This window comes from Oncorhynchus nerka, unplaced genomic scaffold (genome assembly GCF_034236695.1).
Source record: "Oncorhynchus nerka isolate Pitt River unplaced genomic scaffold, Oner_Uvic_2.0 unplaced_scaffold_1261, whole genome shotgun sequence".
Classification (NCBI taxonomy): Eukaryota; Metazoa; Chordata; class Actinopteri; order Salmoniformes; family Salmonidae; genus Oncorhynchus; species Oncorhynchus nerka.
Window position 1 is genome coordinate 98,302 of NW_027040080.1, and position 7,649 is coordinate 105,950.

At 43.8% G+C, this 7,649-nt stretch overlaps 1 long non-coding RNA gene across 1 annotated transcript; it reads right to left on the reverse strand.

Moving 5' to 3' along the window:
• Nucleotides 1–5,877: 5,877 nt before the first annotated feature.
• On the reverse strand, nt 5,878–6,917 carry LOC135569013 (uncharacterized). The gene is made up of 4 exons (XR_010462801.1): nt 6,839–6,917; nt 6,619–6,709; nt 6,436–6,531; nt 5,878–6,235 (listed from the first exon to the last, which is right to left on the reverse strand). It is a non-coding gene; the product is annotated as an uncharacterized LOC135569013 (long non-coding RNA).
• Nucleotides 6,918–7,649: the final 732 nt, after the last annotated feature.

Below are 7,649 nucleotides of genomic sequence, written 5' to 3' on the forward strand. Positions count from 1 at the left end.
GCACTGGCGGCGCTGAGCAGGCGGGGCGCACTGAAGGCCTGGTGCGTGGTGCTGGCACTGGTGATACTGGAGCGAGGACACGCACAGGAAGCCTGGTGCGGGGAGCTGCTACCGGAGGACTGGTGTGTGGAGGTGGCTCTGGATAGACCGGACCGTGCAGGCGCACTGGAGCTCTTGAGCACCGAGCCTGCCCAAGCTTAACTGGCTCGATGCCCACTCTAGCCCGGCCAATAGGAAGGGCTGGTATGAACCGCACCGGGCTATGCACCCGCACTGGAAACACCGTGCACTCCATAGCATAACACGGTGTCTGCCCGGTCTCTCTAGCCCACCGGTGAGCACAGGGAGTTTGCGCAGGTCTCCTACCTGGCATAACCATACTCCCATTAAGCCCCCCCCCCAATAATTTTTTGGGGCTGCTTTTCGGGCTTCCATCTGCGTCGCCGTGCTGCCTCCTCATACCAGCGCCTCTCCGCTTTTGCCGCCTCTAGTTCCTCCTTGGGGCGGCGATATTCACCAGGCTGAGCCCAGGGTCCTTTTCTGTCCAGTTCTTCCTCCCATGTCCAATTCTCCAAGTGGTGCAGCCTCTCCCACTGCAGCTGCTCCTCACAATTAACAGGGAGAGTAGGCTCAGGTCTGACTCCTGACTCAGCCACTCTCTCTCTGCGCCCTCCCCCAATAAATATTTGGGGGTTACTTTCGGTTTTCGCTCTGCGCCGCTGTGTTTTCCTTTTCGACTCCATTCGCCTATAGCCCTTTTCGCATTGCTCCAGCGAATCCCAGGCGGGCTCCTGCACTCTCTCTGGGTCGGCCGCCCACCTGTCGATTTCTTCACACGTCGTATACTCCATGCCTCTACTGTCCATAACGTCCTCATTTCCCTGCTGCCTGTTACGGTCTGAGTGTGGTGGGTGGGCGTTCGTCTGTTGAAGGAAGAGAGTCGGACCGAAATGCAGCGTAATGGTTACTCATGACTTTATTGGAAAAAGTGACACATGAAATAACTAAACAAATAAGAAAACAACAAACGGAACGTGAAACCTAATTACAGCCTATCTGGTGAAACTACACAGAGACAGGAACAATCACCCACGAAATACAAAGCGAAACTCAGGCTACCTAAATACGGTTCCCAATCAGAGACAACGAGAAATCACCTGACTCTGATTGAGAACCGCCTCAGGCAGCCAAGCCTATACAACACCTCCAATAAATATTTCAGCCGCGATCCCAAATACTACAAACCCCAATACGAAAAACAACATATAAACCCATGTCACACCCTGGCCTACCCAAACATATAATGAAAACACAAAATACAATGACCAAGGCGTGACACACGGTTAGGACATCTGGGATGGCAGAGTGTGCTAAAGCAGTGAATTAAACAAACTTAGGGAGGAGGCTCCTGATGTTAACATACATAAAACCAAGGCTTTTATGGTTACAGAAGTCAACAAATGAGAGCGTTTGGGGAATGGGAGCGGAGCTCGGCGCTGCAGGGCTTGGATTAACAGGGGAAGAGTAGGATAATGGTATGGCTAAAGGCTATAAGAACTGGTCGTCTAGTGTGTTCGGAACAGAGAGTAAAAGGAGCAGGTTTCTGGGCGCGGAAGAATAGATTCAAGGCATAATGTACAGATGGTAGGATGTGAAAACGTTGGAGTTTAACCTAGACACTGAGTGTCGATGAGAGAGGTTTTGTCTCTAGAGACACCATTTTAACCAGGTGAGGTCACCGCATGTGTAGGAGGTGGAACAAAAAGGCTAGCTAAGGCATATTTAGCAGAGCTGGAGGCCCTACAGTGAAATAAGACATTAATTACTAACCAAAACAGCAATGGACAAGGCATATTTAAATTAGGGAGAGGCATGCATAGCCGAGTGATCATAGGGTTCAGTGAGTAGCTTGGTGAGCTGGAGACATGCCGATTCAGACAGCTAGCAGGCCAGGGCTAGCAGGCTAGCAGAAGGGCCTTAGGGGGGCGTCGTAATGGAAGAGTCAGTTGTAGCCCCCTCAGACGGTTACGTCCGCAGACGAGTCATGATGGATCAGCAGGGCTCCGTGTAGGCAGTAAAAGGGTCCAGGCCAATTGGCAAACTAGGTATTGTAGCCCAAGAAATTGGCTGATGGACCTCTTCAGCAAGCCGGAAGGTGGGCTTAGCTCTTGGCTAGCTCGGATAGCAGCTAGCTAGCTGCAATGATCCAGTAGCGGGCCGCAGAGAGCAGGCTAGCAGACATGTCTTCAGGGGACGTAATGATGGAGGAGCCTGTTGAAACCTCCTTGGGTGGATTACATCGCTAGACCAGTTGTGATGGATCGGCAGGGCTCCGTGTTGGCAGTTAAAGGGGTCCAGGCCAAATGGCAAAAAGGTATTGTAGCCCAAGGAGTGGTTGATGGACCTCTTAAGCTAGCCGGGAGATGGGCCTAACAAGAGGCTAGCTCCAGGCTAACTACTGCTTGCTTTGGGACAGAGACGTTAGCCAGGATTTTCCATTCAGATAGCAGCTAGCTAGCTGCGATGATCCAGGTTCAGAGCTTGAGGTAGGAATCCGGAGATGTGGAGATGTGGTAGAGAGGAAGCAGTCCGATATGCCCTGGGTTGAATAGCGCTGTGCAGACTGGCAGGAGTTATCCGGGCTGAGGTTAGCTGATGACCGCTAGCATTGGCTAACCTACTACGAGCTAGTAGCTAGTTAGCTGGCTAGCTTTTGTTGGGGGATCCGGTTCTAAAGTATAGAAAATAGTGGATTAATACCAAATTGGGTGAGGTGGGTTGCAGGAGAGTATGTAGAAATGGAGGTTAAAAATATAAAAACATAAAAACGAAATATATACAGAGAAAAAAGATATACAGTGGGGAGAACAAGTATTTGATACACTGCCGATTTTGCAGGTTTTCCAACTTACAAAGCATGTAGAGGTCTGTATTTTTTTAATCATAGGTACACTTCAACTGTGAGAGACGGAATCTAAAACAAAAATCCAGAAAATCACATTGTATGATTTTTAAGTAATTAATTTGTATTAACAGTTGCAACACAGTTGTCATTGACTTGTTGGATATTGATTTCCCACTGAGCAAAATTTTCCTGTACTTACAACATTTTAATAAATTATTTTTCTATCAGGTTTTTGTTTGTTAGACCTCATTTTGTTATTGAAAATGTTGTCCGATTTTTTATTTGGGAAAACCTCAACAAACAAACAAGGAGAGAAGCTGAAAAGTCCAAAAACCATCCCAAATTAAAAGTTAATTGAATTCTAACTCAGGACTGTAATTTTATATCCACCACTATTAAAAATGTCCTTGTAGACTCTGTCAGCGAACTGTCTCAAGGATTTTCAAACAAGACCACAACTCTCACTCCTATGGAAAATAGCAAATCAATATTCAGAATATCCGAAGTTTCAGCATCAGCAGTGGACAGTATTATCAGCTGCTTCACAAACTCTAGAACAAAATATTTACAGTGCGTTCAGAAATTATTCACACCCCTCAAATTTTTCCAAATGTTATTGTGTTACAGCCTGAAATTAAAATGGATTAAATGGATATTTTTCACTGGCCTACACACAATTCCCCATAATGTCCAAGTGGAAATATGTTTTTTACCGATTCTTTTCCACAAATTAATTAAAAATGAACAACTGAAATGTCTTGAGTCAATAAGTATTCAACCCCTTTGTTATGACAAGCCAGTTCAGGAGTGAAAATGTCCCACATAATAAGTTGCATGGACTCACTCTGTGTGTAATAATAGATTCTTACATGACTACCTTTACTATTGTAAAGTGGCTGTTCCACTGGATGTCATAAGGTGAAAGCACCAATTTGTAAGTCGCTCTGGATAAGAGCGTCTGCTAAATGACTTAAATGTAAATGTAAATGTACCTCATCTCTGTACCCCGCACATAGAATTATCTGTAAGGTCTCTCAGTCGAACAGTGAATTTCAAACACAGATTCAACCACAGAGACCAGGGAGGTTTTCCAATGCCTCACAAAGAAGGGAACCTATTAGTACATGGATAGAAAAAAAGCATGGGGAAGTTATTAATTAACTAAATAACATCAAACACCAGGCCAAATCTACACTGGAGTTGCCTACCAAGAATACAGTGAATAGTCCTGAGTGGCCGAGATACAGTTTTGACTTAAATCTGCTTGAAAATCTACAGCGAGACTTGAAAATGGTTGTCTAGCAATGATCAACAACCAATTTGACAGAGCTTGAAGAATTAAGAAAATAATATAATTGGCAAATATTGTACAATCCAGGTGTGCAAGTTCTTAGAGACCTGTCCAGAAAGACTCTGTAATCACTGCCAACTGTGATTCCAACATTTGTTGTGAATACTTATGTAAATGAGATATTTCTGTATTTCATTTTCAATAAATTAGCAAAAATATCTATAAACATGCTTTCACTTTGTCATTATGGGGGTAATGTGTGTTGATAAGTGACAAAAATGTTTTCCCCATTTTGAATTCAGGATGTAGCTTATTACATGCTGAGACGCAAACTCGGTCTCAACCTTTAAGTCTTTACTGAAGAATCTCTTCAGTGGGTCATATGATTGAGTGTAGTCTGGCCCAGGAGTGTGAAGGTGAACGGAAAGGCTCTGTAGCAACGAACCGCCCTTGCTGTCTCTGCCTGGCCGGTTCCACTCTTTCCACTGGGATTCTCTGCCTCTAACCTTATTACAGGGGCTGAGTCACTGGCTTACTAGGGCTCTTTCATACCGTCCCTAAGAGGGGTGTGTCACTTGAGTGGGTTGAGTCACTGATATGATCTTTCTGTCTGGGTTGGCGCCCCCCCTTGGGTTGTGCCGTGGCTGAGAACTTTGTAAGCTATACTCGGCCTTGTCTCAGGATGGTAAGTTGGTGGTTGAAGATATCCCTCTAGTGGTGTGGGGGCTGTGCTTTGGCAAAGTAGGTGGGGTTATATCCTTCCTGTTTGGCCCTGTCCGGGGGTGTCCTCGGATAGAGCCACAGTGTCTCCTGACCCCTCCTGTCTCAGCCTCCAGTATTTATGCTGCAGTAGTTTATGTGTCGGGGGGCTAGGGTCAGTTTGTTATATCCGGAGTACTTCTCCTCTCCTATCCGGTGTCCTGTGTGAATTTAAGTATGCTCTTTCCAATTCTCTCTTTCTCTCTTTCTTTCTCTCTCTTGGAGGACCTGAGCCCTAGGACCATGCCTCAGGACTACCTGACATGATGACTCCTTGCTGTCCCCAGTCCACCTGGCCGTGCTGCTGCTCCAGTTTCAACTGTTCTGCCTGTGATTATTATTATTTGACCTGGTCATTTATGAACATTTGAACATCTTGGCCATGTTCTGTTACAATCCCCACCCAGCACAGCCAGAAGATGACTGGCCACCCCACATAGCCTGGTTCCTCTCTAGGTTTCTTCCTAGGTTTTGGCCTTTCTAGGGAGTTTTTTCTAGCCACCGTGCTTCTACACCTGCATTGCTTGCTGTTTGGGGTTTTAGGCTGGCTTTCTGAACAGCACTTTGAGATATCAGCTGATATCAGCCCAACGAAGGGCTATATAAATACATTTGATTTGATTTGATTTATTAGAAGATCCAGGATATGTTACTGCTGTTATCAAGCTCACTCAATGAAGCTAACTCTCCAGACGGTACGTCTAGTGTGTGTGTGTGGATATGTGTACTACCATTACTGCCCAGTGTAATCTGATGTAATTTGCTCTGCATGCACTGCATCTGTATTATGGTCAAGTTCACGTTGTTCATACTGAATAGAAACACGAAATAAAACAATATTATGAAACATGTATGATGTAATTGAAATACTGCTAAACATGTAAGATTAATAAAAAACGACTAAACATGTCTTATGCTTGACAGTTTATTGGAGGATCATAATATGACAATACAACCATACAATTATTTATCCACTAACTTGACCAATCAACTCTCATGTGTCAGGACATAAATTACATGTTCATGGATAAAACATATATTCTTCAGAATGTTGATGAGTTCATCTCAGTACCAAAGTACCAATGAACTGTATTACTGTTTTGTTTTTTTGACAATCATTGATGGATGGATGTTGGAATGATTCACTGAGGTAATGTTAGTGATGACTTCAGAGGTGATAGCTGATTCCATATGGAGACTGAAAAGGATCCTTGGCATCCCCATGCTGGTCGCTTCTCACCCAATAAGGCCCTTGGCTATGTTCCAAAGCTCTCCCCACACTGTCGAATACAGTTTAAATCATCATTATGGAAAATACCTTTTTTAACAGCTAAACATTTCAGACAGACAGACAGACAGACAGACAGACAGACAGACAGACAGACAGACAGACAGACAGATAGATAGATAGATAGATAGATAGATAGATAGATAGATAGATAGATAGATAGATAGATAGATAGATAGATAGATAGCTCACATGGTGCTTCATCTTCTGAGGGGCTGGTCTTCAGAGTAGCCAACTTTGCCAAAAAGGCAGCCTTTCCATCTTTTACATCATCCTCCTGCAGGAGAGCTGAGGAAGAAAGATTTTTCATTTTACTAGATTTTATCAGATTAAACCCGGGCAGTAAAGTAGTACACATTTACAAACAAGACATACCTTCCTCAGAGTTATCTTCATTGAGGGAGCTTGCTAACAGGACACCCACTAGAGCGAACAGCAGTAACATACTCTGGATCTTCATCCTTTACTAAAGCACATAGAGCACAACTTGTTAACACACACACACCTCTCCATCCATTCCTACCTGTCCACTTGTATACACCTGCGCACTCCTATACACCTTTGCAAAGAAGATTCTCAGTGAAAACAAACATACCTCTTTCAGTTGGACGATGCTGTCTGATTGATGGCTGTTTATCTGGATGATGTCTTCTGGACGTCAGTAGTAGTGTGGTGTCTCTCTGCCCTCTGCAGCCCTGTTTTATACTCTTTCTGCAGATACTGTACCTGCCCCACCCATCCACACCTCTCACAGCCGATTAACAAGCCAAATGACATTACTCCCATGGCGGTAACCGCAGTCATGCACAGCCTGAAGTTGATGACCTCCCTCCAGGCAAAACTTCAGTCAATATTATGGTTTCCTAGTTATTTCATCTGAATCTGTGACCTGGAGCTTGGATAGACTTGAATTTATAAATGGTGGTAGCACTTTGTATCCATAATCCATTCATAACACATTTATGAATCCAATCATTACACCTTTTATTTATTTTATTGAAACTTTATTTAACCAGGTTAGTCTCGTTAAAATAAAAATCTCATATTCAAGAGAGACCTGGAACAAGACAGCAGCATCAAATCATATTGTATTTGTTACATAGGCCGAAAACAACAGGTGTAGGTAGACCTTACAGTGAAATGCTTACTTACGAGCCCTTAACCAACAATGTCGTTTTAAGAAAAATAAGTGTTAAGAAAGTATTTACAAAAAATAAATGGATGTAAAAAAATGACAAAAAACAAAAAGAGGAAAAATAGATAACTAACAAATAATTAAGGAGTATCAATAAAAAAAAAAGCTAGGGTGGCTGGAATCTTTGGAAATCTTTCGAGCCTTCCTCTGACACCGCCTGGTATAGATGTCCTGGATGGCTGGAAGCTTGGCCCCAGTGATGTACTGGGCT